Source organism: Dasypus novemcinctus, chromosome 27, assembly GCF_030445035.2.
Source record: "Dasypus novemcinctus isolate mDasNov1 chromosome 27, mDasNov1.1.hap2, whole genome shotgun sequence".
NCBI lineage: Eukaryota > Metazoa > Chordata > Mammalia > Cingulata > Dasypodidae > Dasypus > Dasypus novemcinctus.
This window is the reverse complement of record NC_080699.1, coordinates 30,208,208-30,231,979: the sequence shown is the minus strand read 5'-3', so window position 1 is coordinate 30,231,979 and position 23,772 is coordinate 30,208,208. Positions and strand designations below refer to the sequence as shown.

At 38.8% G+C, this 23,772-nt stretch overlaps 1 long non-coding RNA gene and 1 pseudogene across 1 annotated transcript; both read left to right on the top strand.

The window, feature by feature from the left end:
- Positions 1–6,854: 6,854 nt before the first annotated feature.
- LOC105746222 (olfactory receptor 10N1-like) lies at positions 6,855–7,426 on the top strand (annotated as a pseudogene).
- A 14,816-nt stretch (positions 7,427–22,242) lies between these two features.
- LOC131276241 (uncharacterized) lies at positions 22,243–23,278 on the top strand. Its single transcript, XR_009183738.2, has 2 exons — positions 22,243–22,408; positions 22,878–23,278. It is a non-coding gene; the product is annotated as an uncharacterized lncRNA (long non-coding RNA).
- The last annotated feature ends 494 nt before the right edge of the window (positions 23,279–23,772 follow it).

Here is a 23,772-nt window from a genome sequence, read left to right as displayed (position 1 = left end):
TCCTTGCACACATCAGCACTGTGCATGGGCCAGCTGCATATGGGTCAAGGAGGCCCGGGGTTTGAACCGCAGACCTCTCATGTGGTAGATGGATGCCCTAACCACTGGGCCAAGTCCGCCGCCAGATTATGTACTTTATAGGTAAAGATACCTGAGTTATTTTTTGTTCACATGATTTGGATGTGTTTTCAGTGATGTTTTTTCAAGGAGGAGAAAGAACGAATCTGCTGTTTTACCTCAATGGTGAATACAGAGTTTATGGAGCCTGAATTGTATTCAGTTTTGGGGCCCTTGTGAAGAAAAAGAATATAAAAACACCCCAATTTTGAAAACTTTATATGATCATATGACTTTTTTTTCAATGTGTTCGAACACATTGTGTTTGAACACATTGTTGGCAGACCATCCCAAACTGACGTTCTGCATGTAGGCATTTGGGGAAAGATTTACTCTTTCTATTAAATGAGTTGCAACATTTAAAAATTGGAACCCTTTATATAAATATTTGTATTTGAGGGATATTTGAAAAATCACAGCCATTATTAACGATTAACTTGCTTTCCAATATGTCAACTCCATACTTGGTGTTTTCTAATATTAATGAATCAGAGACACTATCAACCATGCACTTGGATTCTCATCATCTCTTTCTCTGTAATTGCTACCAGTTAAAGCAGTTCTCTCAAATAGAGCAACTAAACCTACCAGATTAAAACAAACAAGCAAACAAACAAATAATAACAAAAAATAAACTCAACCTTAATTGGGAGGAAAGAGAGAGTAGTAAAGGATATTTTTAAAAAGGAACTGACAGATTCTAACAATGAAGTTAAGATGAGAAATTTATGTTCCATCCAGTCTCAAGAAATCATAAAAATCTAGGAGCACATGTTGTGTGCCAAATTTTAAAGCATTATTTCATTTAATTCTAAGAATCACCCTATGACAAACAATTATTACTCGATTTTGCAAATTGAAATACTCAAAGAGTATCATTGACCTACTCAAGAACATGTGCTAATGAGAAGCACCCAGAACGTTTTGGCTCCAAGTTAGGTACTCATTTCATTATGTGATAACTTTTTTTTCACAGCCATAAAGAGGTAAGAGAATACATAGAAACTTTAAAAATGAAAGATGACCAGTTCGAATTCATGAGGTCTATAAAGAAAAGGAGTCAAGGCCATGTTTGTCCAAAACAGAAAAAAATGGGTTGGCCAAGAGGGACCCCAGAGGTCCTTAATTAAAAATGCCTTTAAAGATTACCTTCACTACCAAGAACTATTTCTTAACTCTTAAATTTCCTCAATATTTGACATTTAACTGTTCCCTAAACTCAAGGTCTCTTCCTCTTGACAGTCATCACAGACAGGATTCCAAAGGCAAATGAGACCTTTTAAAAACCTACATGAATAGAAAATTTTTCACATGTACTAACCATGAGGGAGTCAGCCTAGGGGACAAGACAGCCGTCTGATATGCAGCATTCTCTCTCTGGTTGATCAGGAATGAAAAACAAGCAGTCTTTTGCTACAGAACCCACACCCAATCCAAGATGCCTAAGGAAGAGAAACATTTGGAATGGAGAGTCCAAAGCTCCATAGAAGAAAGAAGAAATTGAAGATAAAAGGTCATGCAGGGAAGGTTTGGTGGAACAAACTATTTATTTTCCTGAATTAAATTATTTAACACATACGTATTCATAACTTATCCCATCTTTCTCAATGTTTACTTTTTATACTCACTCTACAGACATGAGTAGCAAGGAGTATTGGAAGGCATCGCAATTAAGACATTTATTATATATTATTTTTGTAAATACCAGAATCCTTCTGGCATTCATTCTTCAAAAGACCATGTAGGATACATTCATTTATTTATTTAAAAGACTTCATCAATCATGAATTCAAGATCTATTATTTTAGTTAAGATTCAAAAACTAGTTGGATATGTTCCCTGATTTTGAAAAATGTATTTAAAAGTCATTTCTCTGGATCTTTTCTTATTCTACTCTGCCATGTTCCAAAATGCATTTCTCAAGATATTTCTTTCAGTTCTTTTTCCTTACTTTTTCCTCTTTTTCCTTGTGATCTCTCTCATTCATGTTTAAGACATTTGCAATCACCTCCATACATTTAACTTGCCAAATATTTTTAGCGTGGGTTTCCCTATAGCAAATATAATAATAATGAACCATTACAAAGTATCCGATTATACCTCAAAATCTTTCGTAATCATATTTAATCCTTACAGCAATGCTGAGAGGCAAATATTTTCTCAGTTGAGCTAAACCAAACATTTATAAACATTATTATTCACATAGTATGAAATGCCAAAAACATCATGCATTTTCAAAGGCTACAATTATAGTGGTGGACATCAATATACAAGTCATGGGACACAAATGAGAGATATAAGTAGATTAGTGGTTTTCCAAGAACTTTCCTGATTTCTTCATGCTGTCCTGTCTTACTTAATAAAAATGCACCCTGACAGTTGCAATAGTGTCCTTTTGGAATGATTAATTTTAACAAATTAGGGATGAAGTTCCTGGTGCAGAAAATGCTTTCTGCTAATTTACAGGTGAGAAGCTGAGTTTCATAGATTGAAATGTACTTGCCAAGAGGGAGAACTTGTCAGAACAAAAGTGAAAATTTGACCTTGGGATTTTTTCTTTTTTTTTGAAAAAATTTTTTGCTATCATTTTTTTAAAGATACATAGATCACATAACATGTTACATTAAAAAATAGGAGGATCCCATATACCCCACTCCCCACACCCCCAAATCCTCCTACATTAACCTCTTTCATCCGTGTGGCACATTTATTACATTTGGTGAATACATTTTAGAGCACGGCTACACCACATGGAATATATTTTCCATTGTAGTTTACACTCTCCTCCAGTCCATTCAGGGGTTATGGCAGGATATATAATGTCCTGCATCTGTCCCTGAAATATCATTCAGGACAACTCCAAGTCCAGAAAATGCCCCATATCACACCTCTTCTTCCCTCTCCCTGCCCACCATTGCTAGCATCACAATAGTTCTGTAGTAGAAAGCCAGTAAGTTCACGCTATTCATATTTTATTTCTCCATCCTGTGGACCTTGGAATGGCAATGTTGACTCCACCTCTTAATCGAGTGGGAGCTTAGAACCCACATGTCTAATGGATGTGATTCTCCTGCTTGCATTTGAAGACTCTCTTGGTTCCTGGTGTGGTGCTTGACCTTCCTCACCCCTCTGAGAATTGTAATGGTTTCTCTACATGCACAAACATCACCAAGAAAGAGTGTTCACATTATATTCAGAAACACCACAGAAAAAGGGATTAAATATTATGAAAATCAAAGAGCTACGCAAATAAGAATTATAAAAAGTAACTCTTCTAAATCAAGAGGGAGCTTATCCCCCATGGCTGATGGATGTGATCCTCCTGCTGGCAGTTGTAGACACACTCAGTTCCCTGGTGTGGTGGTCGAGCATTGTCACCTTCTCATCAGCTGACCTGGGTATGTCCAATAAACCAGAGAATAGGTGTTGCAATTCTGCTGAAGCTCAGGCCCCAGCTGGCCCATGGACAGTCGAGAGATTCAAGTCTCCTGAGCATACACTAACTCCAGTGCCAACCACAGGTTTAGTAAAAGTGACAGAGGAGGCATGTGTAGAGAGGTCAATCTGAGTCCAACTCATCACTCTCAGGAGCACAACTTCCAAAGTAGGGCCCACTGACAAGGCATTGAATTCCAGATCCATCTGCCATAAACGTAGAACCTGTGTGTGTCCATATTCCTCAGGAGCACCAGTACTTAAGGTTGTATCTCCTTTTGCTGTCTCTGAGATCCTGCTAAGACGTGCATAAGCATGATGCATCACCACTCTGATAACCCCCCAACTCATTTAGAAGTCTCTTAGCCATATAAACTCATTTGCCTTAGCCATTTCCCCATTTTATTCAAGGCCTTTTCTAGTTGCATCACCAGTTGGTGATTGGTAGTAATCCCTGGGCACAAGGGATGCTCATCCCTGGGAGGCATTCCCACAATGGGGGGAAGGTAATGCATTTACAAGCTGAGTTTGGCTTAGAGAGTGGCCACATTTGAGCAACATGGTGGTTCTCAGGAGGTAACTCTTAGGCACCCTGTAGCTCTAGTCTAGGCCTAGTTGAAATTTCAAGCACACAGACTCATTAGCACAGTCTTCAGTTTCAAGGGCCCATCATTGGATCATCCTTCTTCACTGGTCTTTGCCCTTGCATTTGGGGGATTGTTGCTGTTCCATTAGGGAATGCGACAGAGCTCCCCCACCTAGGAACTCAGCCACTCCCTCAGTTGTCATGTGTAACTCTACCTACTATGAAAATACCCAGTGAATATCTGAACATATTTATATACCCTATATACATGCCCTGAAGAACTCCCTCCAGCCCATGCATCGCCCATCAATGACACCCCATACCTACTCCTCCCCTGTCATAGTTGAACCCTTCTGTGATCCAAAACGTCTTAAAAAATTAAGCCTAATATGTTGCCAAATTCAATTAGTAGGAAAATGAAATAGTAATGATAGGTTTAAAGATTAAAAATAAAATACATAATAATTTAGAAAAATGAAAGTAAAGTAAAAAATAAATTGGGATATTAAAGATGAAAAATATCATAAAATTTTGTTTTTGACATTTTGCCTTTCATCACTGTAATAGGTGTTGCTCTGTATGTACAGTGGCAAGGCAATCTCTTCCATTCCTTCCTCAGTGTCTACATCCTTTTTTTTCAATTTTTAATTTTGTCTTCAAAAAAGCTTTAGATCACAGTGAAGTCACATATACAATATAGTGGATTCCCATATACCCAACATCAAAGGAAGTTCCCCCTTCCCCAGTAATGATCTTTTTACATGCTGATGTTATATTTGCTATAGCTGATGTACAGATATTGAAACATAGCTACTAACAATGTTTCCATTATGGTTTCCATTATGATTTATATTTTAGACTGCACACTTTTCTAAATTTTTGGTTACATCATGTTTATATTTTAGACTATATGCTTTTATAAATTTTTGGTGAAATTCAACATGGCCTATATCCATTGTTGTGTGATCTGTGGAACACTTCCATTGTGCCCCAGTTATCCCCTCTTCCATCTCCCTCTCCCCTCATGGACCACAGTGACAACCAAGCTTCACTGCTTGAAGGACGAGATTCATAAATACTTGCATCGAAGCTGAGGGCTTGACACACTAGTCTGTCCTCCTCCATTGGGAGCCACACATGCTTTCAAGAGACACCCTCCCCTCTGTTTGAGAACATCAGGCCTCCCCACATGGGAATACAACATCTTCCCACTCATTGTATGGGTCTCCACCCACTGACAGAACACACTTGACAAGACCAGCACTCACATACTTCCTAGAAGCCTGCCCCGGGTGAACCAAGAATAAAGCTCCTGCTGCAAATAATGCTTTCTGCTACTTTACAGATGAGAAGCTGAGGTTCAGAAATTGAAATGTACTTTCCGAGAGTGAGAAGTTGTCAGAAAAAAAGTCAGAACTTGACCTTGGGTTTTAAACACCTAATTGAAGGTGTTTCTCATGTGTAATGTTGGCTCTCTCCTAGACAAATCTTTGAGTTAGATTTTTTTAATGAGCTTTTTAAAAATATATATTTATTTATTTCTCCCCCCTACTCCTCTCCTCCCCCTCCCCCCCCCCAATTGTCTGCTCTCTGTGTCCATTCACTGTGTGTTCTTCTGTGACTGCTTCTATCCTTACCAGCAGCGCCGGGAATCTGTGTTTCTTTTTGTTGCATCATCTTGTCTTGTCAGCTTTCTGTGTGTGTGGTGCTATTCTTGGGCAGGTTACACTTTCTTTAGCGCTGGTTGGCTCTCCTTCTGGGGCACACTCCTTGTGCGTGGGGCTCCCCTATGAGGGGGACACCCCTGTGTGGCTGGGTACTCCTTGAATGCATCAGCAATGTACATGGGCCAGCTCCACAGGGGTCAAGGAGGCCCGGGGTTTGAACCATGGACCTTCCATGTGGTAGGCAGATGCCCTATCCTTTGGGCCAAGTATTTGAATCCATAATGAAAGCTTTATACATTTCTATTCTGGCTGTAACACTAATTTCCTATTTTAATTAATCAGTTCCATGTGTGTCTTTGATACCTAAGAACTTGTATAGATAGAGCTTTAGAAAAAGTGTGAATATTGGAAGTATAAGATTAAGAAAAAAGAAAAAAGGTATGAAGTTACAAAAGCTAAAATTTAAAAGAGAAAATCATCCTGAAGAAAATCAGGCTAAAGTGGTTTATTCATGACATATTTTTTTCCTTTTCATTGATTTCAGCTTTTCTGAAAGAAAATAATATTTATATTGCTTTGGAACCAAAAGAAATGTGACTTTTGTTTCATCTGGTATATCACTGACATCATGAAAACAATCAGAAAGTGTCAAAATAGCAATAGTCTACTTGCATACTTAGAGAAAAGCACTGAAAGGAATCGCTAAGATCAGGTCACTAGGATTCTCTATTTTAGGGCATTCATTACTGTATACTTGCCCATATTAATTGGATTATGCTTACCTGTTCATTATTCAGATCTTTCTTTTCTTACTGAATCCAGGGTTTCTACACATAAATGTGTCCTTATTCTTCATATCCAATAATCCTGAAGGAGCAAGATCTCTTCAGAAACAGAGGGACAAATTTCCTTTACCAGCCCATAAGTGCTTTTGGCAGAAGGTCATCATCAGGTTTAGCATGATGAATTTGTGTTGTGTCCATCAGAATTGCTAACCCCTTGAATGTTCACTATCTCACATCCATCCACCCAGACCAGCTTCCAAGACCATGAGGAATCAAACAGAGCTGCAGGAGTCCACCCTGATGGGAATACCTCAGACAGAGGGACTGGAGCCTGTGCTCTTTGTCATCTTTTTATTCATCTACTTCTTCACCCTGTTTGGCAACTTGCTCATCCTCATAGCCATTTTTTCTTCCTCTTCCCTCCACCCCCTCATGTATTTCTTCCTGGGACTCCTATCTATTTTTGATATGTTGTTCTCCTCTGTAACCTGTCCCAAGATGCTGTTCTACCTCTCAGGCTAGGGCCGAGTAATCTCCTACAAGGAATGTGTGGCACAAATATTCTTCCATCATTTTCTTGGTTCCACCGAAGGCTGCCTCTATTCAGTAATGGCTTATGACCGCTTTGTTGCCAGCTGTCACCCCCTGAGATACATACTCACCATGAAACCCAGACTCTGTGTGGGTTTGGTCATAGGGACCTGGTCAGTGGGTTGTCTTCAAGCCACCATATTGACTTCTTCAACTTTCAGTTAACCTACTGTGGTCCCAATCGTGTGAACTACTACTTCTGTGACATTCCTGCTGTCTTACCCCTGGCATGTCCTGACAGCTAACTGACCCAGAAGGTGGGATCCACTAATGTTAGCCTTCTGGCTTTAATGCTTTTGCTCAGTATTTGTGTCTTCTACACTACATCGGGATTATCAGTTTGAGAATCCATTCAGCAGAGGGTTGGGAAAAGGCATTCTCCACCAACAGTGGAAAGGTATTTTTTCTAATACCTTTGTTCTGTTTTCTATCTTTTATTCACTCTTTATACTATTGTCTTTCTTTTCTCTTTCCCTCTCTCAAAAACCACTGGCCTTTTAAGTGATACTGGATTCCTCCCCATATTTAATTGACTGTCTCATTATAGGTATTCTAATTACTATTATAACTCTACACAGCTTACATGTGTCTAATATCCATTCTCCTAGATCTCACATGGTTCCTCTGTTAACATTTATTATCAATACTACTATTACACATTTTCTTTTATTACGCATTTCACTTTCCCTGGGCCTAATATTTTCCTTTAAAGTGAACTTAGCCAGCAACAATAAAATAGAATATGAGCAACGTGACAATGAGAAGACATAACACTTATGCAAAAAACAAAGAAGCTGAGGAACTGATTAAACCCATTAAGATAAAATGATGACCAGACAGCAACAAAAAACTACAAACCAAACCAATAATCAGGAAATCATGGCCTAATACAATGAACAAACTAAAAAACAGGAAGAGGAGAGGAACCTCGAACAAGTAATTAAAGCTCTCAAAACATATATTAGCGACCAATTTAATGAAGTAAAGGAAAAGATTAAGAAAATGAAGAGGTGGGAAGCAAGATGGTGGCTGAGTGAGCTTGCCTTGCGGTCTCTCCTGGGAAGAGGCAGCTGGGCACCATTGGAGGTTCTCCGGGACCAGGCTTTTTCAGGATTTTTGCAGGGCAGGAAGTGCCTGGACATTGATTTGGTGGGAAGGTAACAGAGAGGATTGGTCTATAAGATATAATTGGGGTTCTATTGCATGGAAGTGAGACCTGCACACGGGTTGCTCCCTCCTTGGGAAGGGGAGTGTGGAGCCGCGGAACCGACACTGTGGCTGTGCTTTTTGGAGGCTCTGTGGTGCTGGGGAATTTGCGAGTCCTGGGCGGGCTGTTGGGGGTGATGGGACGGGACGCCTTTGCAGACCGATTTGGGGAGACAGGTGGTGTTTTGTTGTGAAGCAGATAATTTTTGATTGTGGACACAAGTAATAGCACTTCCGCCTGGAGCCCCGCCCCCACAAGCCTGGCTGCCGATCTGCAGTGGAATTAGATTGCTGGCAATAAAGGGACGTAATTGGGAAGTTGTTATAGGGTGCGGCGAGGGAGGGGGACACGTCTGGAAGCCGATTGGGGAATATTTTGCGAAGCTTGGGAACTCCGGTTTTGGACTCTGTTGTCAGCGTTTCTGGCTAAAGCCCCACCCCCGGGCCTGGCTTCTGATCTGTGTCATTAAATTGGCTGCAGTGTAGATGCGCACTCAGGTGGCCGTTCTGGGGGATCACAGGGTGGGAGCTGTCCAGAAGCTGAATTGACAATATAGCCACATAAATAGACCCTAGTGAGTAAGTGAATTGCACGGTTCAGACATAACATAGAGTTTGCGGATCTGACTTCCCCCATAGGGCTGGCACCCAGCTGCGGGGATCCCTGAGGGCTGTGTTACACTGCGGTGCTCCTAGGCTCCCTGTTGACCAGATTTGATGTTGCCAGGTCTGAGTTCCCTAAACTCTGGTGGCCCACACCCCAGAGACTCACACCTCTTGAGTCTTCAATATCTCAGACTTTCCATCCCTGAATCCATCATGCCCTGAGGTCCATCTGAGGTCCTTGAATGCCCTAGACTTCAACGTTTGTATTTTTTCTTTTTTGTTTCATTTGTTTTGTTTTCATTTTCATTTTATCTTATTTTTCACTTTTTTCAATGTCCTGATTGCTAATATTGCATTATCCCCAAGTCTTCTCTCCCAGCATATCCCCCAAAGTCTTTTTTTTTTTTTCAGTTATTTAGGGTTTTTTTTGTTGTTGTAGTTGGTGTTGCAATTGTGGTTCGTATATATCTTTTTTTTTCTTTCCCCTACTTGTTCCCCACCCTTTGCCCACCCCCTTTTTCTTTCTTCCTTTCTTCTCTTCTTTCTTTTTTTTTTTCTGTTTTTTCTCTCTCTCTTGTCCCTCATTTTCTTCTTATTTTATTTTAACTTAATTATACAATAGGTGCTACACGGAACACCTCACATTTGCTGGGTTTTCTCATCCTCCACTGCCTCATTTCTGTGTGAAATGATTTAGGCTACCTACACTATCCCCTTTCCCCTACATCTTGATATCCGCCATCATCTACTGTCTCTCCTATATTCCACCTCCCTTTCTTTGATCCACAAAGTGTCTAACTCTTAATTTCTAATACCTTTGTTTTGTTTTCTATCTGTTATCCACTCTTGAAACTATTACCTTTCTTTTCTCTTTCCCTCTCTCACGAAAATACTAGCTTTTTAATTCATACCATATTCCTCCCATATTCAGTCGACTACCTCATTATACGTACTATACCTACTGTTATAACTCTACACAACTTTACATGAATCTAATATCCATCCTTCCAGATCTCATATTGTTGCTCTGTTAACATTTATCACCAATACTACTATACACTTTTTCCTTGCTTACACAATTGCCTTTCCCCGGCACTAATACTTTCCTTTAAAGTGAACTCAACCAGCAATAAGAAATTAGAATAAGAAGAACAAAGTGACAAAGAGAAGATATAACACTTACGCAAAAACAACAGCTAATTAATCCCCAAGACTAGACAAAGAAGCTAAGGAACTGATTAAACCCGTCAAGATAAAATGATGACCAGACAGCAACAAAAATCTACAAACCAAACCAGTAATAAGGAAAACATGGCTGAATCCAATCAACAAACTAAAAATCAGGAAGGGGAGCAGAACTTCACACGAGAAATGAAAGATCTCAGAACATTTATCACCGACAACTTTAATGAAGTAAAGGAAGAGGTTAACAACATGAAGACAATACTTGGAGGGGAAATTGAAGACTTATGCAAAAAGATAACAGATATGATGGGAATGAACACCACAGTTCAAGAATTCAAAAATACACTTGCAGCAAATATCAGGAGACTAGAAGAGGCAGAGCAGAGAATTAGTGATGTGGAAGACAGTACATTGGAAATCAAACAGATAGTAGAATTGGTCGATAAAAAGGTAGAAAAAATCCAGCTAGGACTTAGGGACCTGAATGATAATGCAAAATGCTCAAACATACGTATTATAGGCATTCCAGAAGGAGAAGAGAAGGGAAAGGGGTCAGAAGGAGTGTTGCAGGAAATAATGGCTGAAAACTTCCCAAATCTACTGAAAGAGACAGATGTACATATCCAAGAAGCACAGCGCATCCCACTGGTCATAAACCCCAACAGGCCCACCCCAAGACATATACTTATCAAATTATCCAATGCTCAAGACAAAGAGAAAATTCTAAAAGCAGCAAGAGAAAAGAAAAACATCACATACAAGGGAAGCTCCATAAGATTAAGTGCTGATTTCTCATCTGAAACCATGGAGGCAAGAAGGCAGTGGTATGATATAGTCAAGGTACTAAAGGAAAAAAATTTCCAACCAAGGATACTCTATCCAGCTAAACTAGCATTAAAAAATGATGGAGAGTTCAAAATATTCGCAGACAAACAGAAACTGAAAGAGTATGCCAACAAGAAACCTCCCCTTCAAGAAATTCTAAGGGGATTTCTGCAGGAAGAAAGGAAAAAACAGGACAGGCAGAGATGGAGGAGAGTGTAAGAGCAACAAAAAAGACAAAAAGAGAAGGGAAAAAAATACAAACAAAAAATGACAAACACAAAACAACTCAAATTATGGCTAACACAAATAAATTCCTTGAAAGTAATAACACTGAATGTCAATGGATTAAACTCACCTACCAAAAGATTCAGACTGGGACATTGGATAAGGAAATATGACCCATCTATATGCTGTCTACAAAAGACACATCTTAGACCCAGAGACTCATGGAGGTTAAAAGTGAATGGCTGGAAAACAATCATACAAGCAAACAATAACCAAAAAAAGGCAGGAGTAGTCATATTAATATCAGACAAAATAGACTTTAAATGCAAAATAATTGTGAGAGACAAAGAAGGATACTACATTTTAGTGAAAGGGACAATCTGTCAAGAAGATTGAACAATCATAAATATTTATGCTCCTAACAAGGGTGCCTCTAAATACGTGAGGCAAACGCTGGAAAAACTAAGTGAAAAAATAGATGCACCTACAATTATAGTGGGGGATTTTAATACACCACTATCAACTCTGGACAGAACATCTCAAAAGAGAATCACTAAAGAAACAAAACATTTAAACAGTATATTAGAGGAGCTGGATCTAATAGACATATATAGATCATTACACCCAAACACAGCAGGATATACATTTTTCTCAAGCGCACATGGATCATTCTCCAAGATAGACCATATGCTAGGCCACAAAAAAAGGCTGAATGAATTCAGAAAGATCGAAATCATACAAAACAATATCTCTGACCACAGTGGAGTGAAGCTAGAAAATTGCAAGAGACAGAGGCCCAGATTTCACACCACGATTTGGAAATTAAACAACACACTCTTAGAAAAACAGTGGGTAAAAGAGGAAATCTCAAAAGAAATCAATAACTACCTTGAAACAAATGATAATGATAACACAACATACCAAAATTTATGGGATGCAGCAAAAGCAGTACTGAGAGGGAAATGTATAGCCATAAATTCATACATCAAAAAAGAAGAAAGAGCAAAAATTGAAGAACTAACTGCACATTTGGAGAAATTAGAAAAACAACAACAAAGTAACCCAACAGGAAGAAGAAGGAAGGAAATAACAAAGATAAGAGCAGAACTAAATGAAATAGAAAATATGAAAGTACTTGAAAAGATAAACAAGACCAAGAGCAGGTTTTTTGAGAAGATCAACAAAATTGACAAACCTTTAGCAAGACTAACAAAGAAAAAAAGAGAGAAGATGCAAATACACAAAATAAGAAATGAGAAAGGCAATATCACCACTGACCCCACAGAAATAAAGACTATCATAAGAAGATACTTTGAAAAACTATATTCCAACAAAAATGACAATTTAGAGGAAATGGACAAATTCCTAGAAACACATACGCAGCCCATATTGACGAAAGAAGAAATTGATGATCTTAACAAACCAATCACAAGCAAAGAGACAGAATCAGTCATTAAAAACCTCCCAACTAAGAAGAGCCCAGGGGCAGACGGCTTAATAGGTAAATTCTACAAAACATTCTGGAAAGAACTAACACCAATCCTGCTGAAACTCTTCCAAAAAATTGAAACAGAAGGAACATTGCTGAACTCCTTCTATGATGCCAACATTACCCTAGTTCCAAGCCAAACAAAGACACCAAAAGAAAGGAAAATTAGAGACCAATTTCTCTAATGAACCTAGATGCAAAAATACTTAACTAAATACTTGCAAATCGTATTCAACAACACATTAAACAAATTATACACCACGACCAAGTGGGATTTATTCCAGGTATGCAAGGATGGTTCAACATAAGAAAATCAATCAATGTAATACACCATATAAACAGACTGATGGGAAAAAATCACATGATTATATCTATAGATGCAGAAAAAGCATTTGACAAAATACAGCACCCTTTCTTGAGAAAAACACTCCAAAAGATCGGAATACAAGGAAATTTTTTGAACATGATAAAGAGTGTATATGAAAAACCTACAGCCAACATTGTTTACAATGGAGAAATCTTAAAATCTTTCCCTCTAAACTCAGGAACAAGACAAGGATGCCCATTGTCTCGCCTTCTATTTAACATTGTCTTAGAAGTACTTGCTCAAGCACTGAGGCAAGAACCAGATATAAAAGGCATTCAAATTGGAAAGGAAGAAGTCAAAATTTCATTATTTGCAGATGACATGATCCTATACATAGAAAACCCTGAGAGATCTACAACAAAGCTTCTAGAACTCATAAATGAGTTTAGTAAAGTCACAAGTTATAAGATCAATGCGCACAAATCAGTAGCATTTCTGTACACTAATAATGAGCAAGATCAGGAGGAAATCAAGAAACAAATACCATTCACAATAGTAAATTAAAATATCAAATACTTAGGAATAAATTTAACTAAAGAGGTAAAAAACTTATACACCAAGAACTATACAAGACTGTTCAAGGAAATCAAAGAAGACCTAAATAAATGGAAGAATATTCCTTGTTCATGGATAGGAAGACTGAATATTATTAAGATGTCTATCCTACCAAAACTGATCTACACATTCAATGTAATCCCAATAATAATCAACACAGCCTTCTTTAAGGAACTAGGAAAACTAACTATGAAATTTATTTGGAAAGGAAAGAGACCCCGAATAGCCAAAGACATATTGAAAAAGAAAAACAAAATTGGAGGAATCACACTACCTGACTTCAAAACATACTACAAAGCTACAGTAGTGAAAACAGCATGGTATTGGCATAAGGAGAGACACACAGACCAATGGAATCGAATTGAAAGCTCTGATATAGAACCTCACATATATAGCCATATAATATTCGATAAAGCCACAAAACCCTCTCAACTGGGAGAGAATGGCCTATTCAACAAATGGTGCCTGGAGAACTGGATATCCATATATAGAAGAATGAAAGAGGATTACCATCTCACACCTTATACAAAGATCAACTCAAGATGAATCAAAGACCTAAATATAAGATCCAAGACCATAAACACCTTGGAAAGCAGTGTAGGGAAACATCTACAGGACCTTGTAATAGGAAATGGATTCATGAATATCACACCAAAAGCACGAGCAGCAAAAGAACTAATAGATAAATGGGACTTCCTCAAAATTAAAGCCTTCTGCACCTCAAAGGAGTTTGTCAAGAAAGTAAAAAGGGAACTCACACAATGGGAGAAAATATTTGGCAACCATATATCTGATAAGAAACTTATAACTTGCATATATAAAGAACTCCTATATCTTGAAAATAAAAAGATAAACAACCCATTTAAAAAATGGGAAAAAGATTTAAACAGACACTTCTCCAAAGAAGAAATACAAATGGCTAAAAAGCACATGAAAAAAATGCTCCAAATCTCTAGCTATCAGGGAAATGCAAATCAAAACTACAATGAGATACCATCTTACTCCCATAAGATTGGCAGCTATGAAAAAAAACAGAAGAATACAAATGCTGGAGAGGATGTGAAGAAATGGGAGCACTCATCCACTGCTGGTGGGAATGCAGAAGGATCCAACCATTCTGGAGGACAGTTTGGCACTTCCTCAAAAAACTAACCATAGATTTGCCATATGACCCAGCAATACCACTGCTGGATATATACCCAGCAGAACTGAAAACAAGGACTCAAATCGATATATGCACACCAATGTTCATAGCAGCATTGTTCACTATTGCCAAAAGTTGGAATCAACCCAAATGCCCATCAACAGATGAGTGGATCAATAAAATGTGGAATATATACACACAATGGAATACTACTCGGCTGTAAGAACAAATACACTACAAACACACGTAATAACATGGATGAATCTTGAGAACCTTATGTTGAGTGAAGCAACCCAGGCATTGAAGGACAAATACTACATGACCTCAATGATATGAAATAAGCAAGCTGCCTCAGAGAGCTAGAGACTGGAAAATAGGCTTACAGGAAATCGGAGGGTGGAGGAAGGATGTGAGCCGATGTCTGCAGGGGTGGAATTTATGATGAGTTGGCGGTAAGTATGAGCACAAAGAAGAGATAAAATGGGGGCAAGGGGTTGCCTTTGGGTGGGGCTTTGCGGGTTTGAGGGGGGCTGGGGATGGGCGGATGGGTAACATTGCCCACAAAATTTGGGGGAGTGCTGGACAACATATGAATATAGGAGAGTGTCAGGTGTTGGTTGAGAGTAAAATGCTGAGAAAATCGAATCAAAATATAATTAGGAGGGTTACCTGTTTAGGATGCTTGGAGGGGATGGTCTGATGCGGGACGGACTCCTGGGGAATGTCTGAATGCTCATTTTGCCAGGGTGGGTTGTACCATTGGGTAGAGACCCAAGAAGTGAGAGTTGGGGTGGACCCACATCCTAGGGAGGACTAATGCCATCAAGTAGAGGGGAACTGTATCTCTCGAGAGAAAGGGTGGCTCCCAGGGCATTAGGGCAGTTGAGCAAGTCAGGCCCTGAACACTGTTGCAAGTATCTCTGGATGTGGCTCCTCAGGAAATGGAGATTGGCTGTCGCTGTGGGCCCCAAGGGGAGGGGAAAAGGGATGTTGAATGGATGGAACCAAGGTAAATGTGGGGGCAAGAGAGGAGTTTCGTGAGAGTACACGAGGATGAATATAAAACATGTAATATTAAACCAAAAATATATAGGGGACGACAGACTAATAATGTAAACCATAATGTAAAACATAGGATAAGTAAAAATTTAGAAAACTGTATATCCTAAAGTATGGACCACGTTGTAAGCACAGATGCCACCTTGTTTGAAAGCTATTGTTTTGGAGTCTGTGCAGTTTCAGTAAATATTATATGAATAAGTTAAAAGATTATCGTTGTGGAAGGGAAAAGGTTTTATGGTGGATGTGTGGAAGTACTGTATATTGTATATATGAATTACTGTGATCTAAGACTCTTGTGAAGAGAAGCTCAATAATTAGGAAAAAAGAAAAGAAAAAGATAGGATGTAGAATTTTTCCAAATCAATACGTACTCTAGATCTAACCTTTAAACTCATCGCTATATTCCATTTTACTAGCAAGGGAACCTGACATTATATTGGGCTTCACTTTACAGGAAGTTTTGGATCACAGAGTGGTTCAACAATGGCGGCAGAGGAATACTGGTATGGGATGTTATTGACAGGCTTTATATGGTTTATAGGGAGTTATACAGGGCATATGTCCAGGGTGCATGGTAATGTTTGGATATACTCATAGTGGAAACAATTAAAAACAACAGCTGGGGGTTACTGGGTTCCTGGCCAGGGGTGCTCTGTCGTGGTCCCTAGGGGAGCAGCGGCAGTCCTCCAGGTGCAACGGTAAGAACCAGGAAGGAATGAGGGTCCAACAGTGGGCTCCTGATACTAATGACTATGCTTGTGAGCCTATATGCCTGAAATAAGAACAAGGCCTAGAGCAGCACTGTGCCTGGGAGTTTCCTCCTGACAGCCTTCATATTACTCAAATGTGGCCAGTCTCGAAGCCAAACTCAGCATATAGATGCAGTGCATTCCCCCCAGCGTGGGACATGACCTAGGGATGAGCCTCCCTGGCACTGAGGGATCACCACCAAATACCAGCTGAAGATGCAACTAGAAAATGACCTTGAATTAAAGGTTCAACGCGGGTCAGCAGAATATCCCTGTCTACATATAATAACATGACTTTAAAATGCTGTTTCACCTAATGTAAGGGGGAAATGGAAAGGAGAAATGAGTTTATATGGTTATGAGTCTCTAAAAAAGAGTCTGGAGGCTGTCAGAAGGATTGCCCTTATTCACACCTGAGCAGAGCCTCAGAGACAGATAAAGTAGATACAACCCCAGGTATTGGTTCTTTTGAGGGCTAAAGAGACCCACAGGTTCTATGGTCATGGCAGATGGGGTTCACTGTCATGTCAGTTGGCCCTTCTTTGGAGCTGGTGTTTCTGCGTGATGGAACTGGACTCAGATGGGATCTCTTTTCACAAGTCTTTCATGCTACTTTACTGGAATTGTAGTTGGTGTTGGGGTTTAAGATATATTTAGGGGATTTGAATCTCTGGACTGACAATATGATAGCCACGCCCTGAACCTCAACAGACTTCAACTCCTACACTCTGATTTATTGGACTTACCCCACTCAGCTAACATCGCGTTGAAGAATGTCAGCCACCACACCATGGAGCCTAGAGTACCTACAACTGAAAGCAGGAGGATTGCATCCAGTATCCATGTGGAATCTAAGCCCCCTCTTGACACAGATGTGCAATGGACACAACCAATCCAATGTCCACAGAGAAAATGTGGCATTGGTGTGGGAAGGGTGACCATGGTAGCTGCTGGGTGCAGGGAATGGGAGATAGAGATGAGATGTGGAGGCATTTTCAGGACTTGGAGTTGTCCCCGTGGGACTTCACGGACAATTATGGGACATTGTAGATCCCCCCAGGGCCCACTGGGTGGAACGTGGGAGGGTGTGGGCTATGATGTGGACCATCAACTAAGAGGTACAGAGATGCCAGAGTTGTACTTACCAAATGCAATGGATGTGTCATTATGATGGGAGAGAGTGTTGCTGTGGGGGGAGTGGGGGTTGGGGGCGGTGGGGTTGAATGGGACTTCATATTTTTTTAGTGTAATATTTTTTAAAAAAATGAATTAAAAAAGACAATAAAACAGAACCAAAAAAAAGTTTCAACGCGGATCAGCAGAATATCCCTGTCTACATATAATAACATGACTTTAAAATGCTGTTTCACCTAATGTAAGGGGGAAATGGAAAGGAGAAATGAGTTTATATGGCTATGAGTCTCTAAAAAAGAGTCTGGAGGCTGTCAGAAGGATTGCCCTTATGCTCACCTGAGCAGAGTCTCAGAGATAGATAAAGTAGATACAATCCCAGGTATTGGTTCTTTTGAGGGCTAAAGAGACCCACGGGTTCTATGGTCATGGCAGATGGGGTTCACTGCCATGTCGGTTGGCCCTTCTTTGGAGCTGGTGTTTCTGCGTGATGGAACTGGACTCAGATGGGATCTCTTTTCACAAGTCTTTCATGCTACTTTACTGGAATTGTAGTTGGTGTTGGGGTTTAAGATATATTTAGGGGATTTGAATCTCTGGACTGACAATATGATAGCCACGCCCTGAACCTCAACAGACTTCAACTCCTACACTCTGATTTATTGGACTTACCCCACTCACCTAACATGGAGTTGAAGAATGTCAACCACCACACCATGGAGCCTAGAGAGCCTACAATGGAAAGCAGGAGGATTGCATCCAGTATCCATGTGGAATCTAAGCTCCCTCTTGACATAGATGTGCAATGGACACAACCAATCCAATGTCCACAGAGAAAATGTGGCATTGGTGTGGGAAGGGTGGCCATGGTGGCTGCTGGGTGCGGGGAATGGGAGGAAGAGATGAGATGTGGAGGCATTTTTGGGACTTGGAGTTGTCCTGGGTGGGGCTTCACGGACAATTACGGGACATTGTAGATCCCCCCAGGGCCCACTGGATGGAACGTGGGAGAGTGTGGGCTATGATGTGGACCATTGACCATGAGGTACAGTGATGCCCAGAGATGTACTTACCAAATGCAACGGATGTGTCATGATGATGGGAGAGAGTGTTGCTGTGGGGGGAGTGGGGGGCGTGGGCGGTGGGGTTGAATGGGACTTCATATTTTTTGAATGTAATATTTTTTTTAAAATGAGTAAAAAAAAAAATAAGGGTACTATGTATTGGGGATCCAAAAGGCATAACACCCCTTACATTTCAAAACTTAAGTCATTGGCTTTTTTATTCCAATCAATTCTCAACAGTTTCCATCCCATGTGAAACCATGAAAATGAAATAAAAACATGAAAATAAAAGAAATGAATAAATACATTGGTAACCTAACAAAGTCATGAGTCAAATTGAGAATAGAGTCCTTTCAAGCATAAATAAATATTTTGTGATAAAAGCGAGGGATCTATGTACCCTCTAAGCTGAAACACAGAAGACCAAGATCACATCATCATTTTTCCCAGACTTAGAGTATCTTATCTTGGGTGATATGCAAGTTCTAGGCAATTTCAATATTAATTTGTTGCCCCATCAGTGCTATATATTAGCTGAAAAACCCACTTGCTGTTATATCTGGAATAGCCAGTAAGTCCTTATGGACAGCCATGCTTCACTCTTAAAATTACTTAATGATTTTCTTTCTTAGCATATGAAAGTTCCTTATGAACCAGGCTAGTGCTTGTATGATTCTCTCTTGTATCAAAGGACATAGTAGCATCCAGTATATGTTTGTGGAATGTTCGTTTGAGTGAATGGAATTTCACCTATCCATGCAAATTATGATATAAATACCCTATTATTGACATTAAAAGAGAAACAGCAGTGATATGTTTAGTGTACAAACAGCATAACCTACTGTAAATATATTTCTGCATTTAGGTAAAATTGATGACACATGAAACTTAAATTTGAATGAACCTGAGCCTCTTGTTCCTTCTAAATCAGTGTTGTACTTCTTAAAATATACCCCAGCTTTTTTTAATTTTCAATACCCCATATTATTTTTTATTCCTATCTTCAATGCTTCCTAAATTCCCTCCTCTTAGTCAGCATTGATTCTAGTTTTTCCTCATCAGTACCCATTTTCATTCTTCTTTATATTTTGCCTAAGTCACTCTCTGCCTCTTCTACTTTATATTGGTCTTTTCTTACTAGCTGTTCCAGTTCTCTCCTTACCCAAAACACTGATTCCAGAAAATAAAGACCCTGACAACCCAGCAATCAAATATGGAATCCCCATAGCAGGTGGAAGCAGTAAAAAAATGGTAAATGTTGACATCTCATTTTTTGTTAGATATGAAATGTGTCTGTGTTCATTCATAAATAATTGAAAGAATAATCCACTGGTTAAAATTTGCAATCATGATTTGGATGATTTTTTTCATATTCTTAATTATGCTTTTCTGTTTTCCTTTCATTATTTTACAATAAGCTTGTAACAATTTTCAAGAAATTTTAAGGATATCTCAGTATGGAATCAAATGAGTTTAGTCTGGGATGAAAGGAGCTTGTCTGAACCAGGAAGTTTTAAGAAAAAATACCCAAAGAAATTCCTACTAGGATAAACTGCACAGTCATTTCTAAACTGTACAGTGTGACCTATTTATGTTGAATATAAATTATGCCTAAAATAACTGTAATAAAATATTCTAATCCCACAGAGTCAAGTGTTCTGATTTTCCTTCTACCCTTGTTGCTATCCTCGGGGGGCTCTTGTCCTCTGGGCATGGTTCTGAGTGTATCTGCAAGTAGAGAAACAGAGAATGCAGAAAAAGAATCTCTATAATGATGTCATCTGATTAGGCTGAGGCAGATCCTTAACCCACATATATTCCCATTGTCTTTCTATGACATGGTGGCTACCTTTTCTCCTTTTATCTGACCAATTATCTTGAAATACTACAGTCTGATGACCTTCCTGACATCTTCCTGATGGTCTTTTGCTCTCCAAGCCTCTCTCTTCCCTGTAGCTGTAATTATTCCCTCCTAGGCGCTCTCACACATACATACTGCTCTCCAAACCTACTGCTGAATAAAACCCTCTTAAATTTCCCATTGCTCCAACATAAAGACCATGCTTTTCAAAATGATCAACTGCACTCAGAACTACCTTTTGCTTTTCTGTCTCTCAAATTTGGTATCATTGCTATTACCTCTCAGGCTTTCAAATATGCTGTGCCCGTGTCCACAGGGCCTTTGCCCCTGAAATAATGTACCCAAGTTGCACATTACCTTAAGCCTGCCTAGAAAGTCTGTCACCTTCCCTAGCCTCCACTATTACTCTTTTGATTAGAGCTCACATATCCTTCCTAAGGAAGCCCTGCTTGACATCCTTGGAATATCACCCAGTCATACATGTTAAGATGTAATTACATATTTACTGACATGAGAGGAAAACATGCATGAAATATTTAGGATACAAATTCTCTCCCATGAAGTGTTTTGAATCCACAGAAATCTACCTAGCTCTTACCACACAGCTGATTATTACAATTTATATGTATGATTTTTTAAATAGTATCTGTATTCCTATACCAGGTTCTAAGTTTTTGTAGGCTCAGATTTAGCACTTCTTTGTGGCTGCTGGTAAATTTTTATAGAAGGAATAAATGATTTCTTTGAAATCTCTAACTCATTAACTGCTGAGACCTGCTCAGTAATAGGTTGGCTCGAATGGAAGGCGATGTAGAACATAAGAAATAATGAGACAGAAAGACACAAGAGAGAAAAAACAGATGGGAACAGGGGACTCACAGCTTCTGGAACAGAGAGCCTTAACCCTAATTTCCACATCATATTTAATAGAAATTACTAAGCAGTACCTATCTATGTTTACTTTCAAGGCTGTCTGTTAGTAGAGCTGCAACATTTACAATAACAGGGAACAGGCTGTACAAAGTTCAAATGCCTCTTCACGCAAACTATTTTCGTGCTGACCAGACAGTGTTCTGTCTAGCCAAGACCTGGTATTCGTAAGCCTGCACTTCTTATCTGCGTTATGGAAATGTTTTAACTTCAAGCCATGTTCCCACGTTCAAATTCAAGCTATTTTCCCACAGTTAACCACATCTATTTCTCCCTTCTGTAAGCACTGTCTTCTCTTTATTAGTTTCTTATTTACGTTAGATTATCTGACAATTATTATAATTAGTTCCAAGTTACTCAAATCCTTCCCTCTGTCATGTCCTCCTGCACAATCTCAGTGTATCCCCCTGATTCCTGCATGCCTGCACCCATCATTTGGGCTTTATTAAGGATAACCCAAATCAGGCAGTTTACCATCACTATCATCTCACTATCTCTTCCCTCAAATGGTTTCTGCATTCCTGCTACTGTCCTCTAGTAGGACTGTACTCATGCCATCCTTCAGTGATACTGACATGAGACTGTGGCCTAAGACTTCTTCTGAACTCTTGTACTTTGACTCAAGAATGAAACAGGTACACTGTCAATTGAGGACTACCAGTTCAGCAAGTTGTCACTATTCCCCATCACGTGGTTCAGTGGTAAACAAATTAGACAATGTGATTTAAACTTGACAGTCTTCCTCTTTCTGCCTGACTTGGAGATAGCAGGACTTCAAAGAGCTACCTGATTTATCCAAGTAAACACTGGAGGGAAATTTTCAAAAAGGTAAGGAGGAAAGAAAGGTTTTCTTCTCCCACTCTATTCATTACTCATTGTTTATTCTCCGTCCCATATGGAGAACCTGGATTGAGTGTACCTTTTTATCATTTACTTTTCCTAGGACCCTTGTTATCAAGGAATGTTCCTTATGAATTGGAAGCCTGTTGAATAAATTTAAAATTTTAAGTGGAAAAATGCTTTATGCATGATTTTTAGTGCATACTTGCTCTGTTGAAGAAATCAAAAACTTCTGAGTACATGGACTTGCAGATTAAATGTAAATAAACAGTAACTTAAAAAGCATGATTTCATCACCTATATTTGATATATTCAAGACACAAATTGAATCTAATTTAACACAAATAATTGATCAAATGTTGAACCTTTGCTTAAAAAGATATAGGTAAAATGCAACTTGTAACTACACTTTTTTGCTTATGGTAATTATTGAAATTGTACATCCTTATACTTTCAGGATGGAAAGAACTACAAGCAAAAATAATAAAAATGTCTGAGATTTTTACTAAAGTCTGCACAATTGTGATACGATTATTTGTTTGGTTTTTTTTGTTTGTTTGTTTGTTTTTAAACAGGAACCATCACTGAAAACATTTGATCCTTGGGAATAAAGAAGGTGAATCTTTTCATGTGACCATCATATTATGTTAGAACATGTTGTCTTGATTTGAAAAAGTTCTTGGTTGTACATCTAAAAAGAGTCTATGATATCTGCTTCACTTGAGTAAACCTTTATCTAAAAATGGTAAATTTAATGGTACTGCTTGCCACTGTAAAGTGCACTTATCTTCTTTTTATTTGTACCACTATTTTTCAAGTAATCATCCTACTTAAAATCATTAAAGATTAAAAAAAGAATATGTATAATGGTGATATTACAAACTTTCCTATATTTTTATCATTACTTAGAAGTGTAACAAAAATATTCTCTTTTAATGAAAATCCCATAGAATTTTGGAGTAGTGTAACTAAATATTCCCTAAACACTAAAATTTTATTTTCAGATGGATTGCAAATTTTACAATCAGATATCTCTGGTATTTCTGCTAACATGTTTTTTGTTTGTTTCAAGTGATTTTTTTTAAATGAGAGGATAGACTGAATCTCCCCTTTATTCTCTAATTCAATGGTGAATCTAGAGTTTGTGAAGACTGAAGCTTATTCAATTCGGGTGGCTCTTGTGAACAAAAAATATAAAAACATCTTAATTTTGCAAACTAAACAAAATCATATGGCTATGTGAACACATTGCTAGCAGTTCATCCCAACCTCATGCTCTGCAGGCAAATTTTTGAGAATAGATTTTTTAAAAGATTTATTTATTTATTTATTTATTCCTGCCTCCCTCTCCA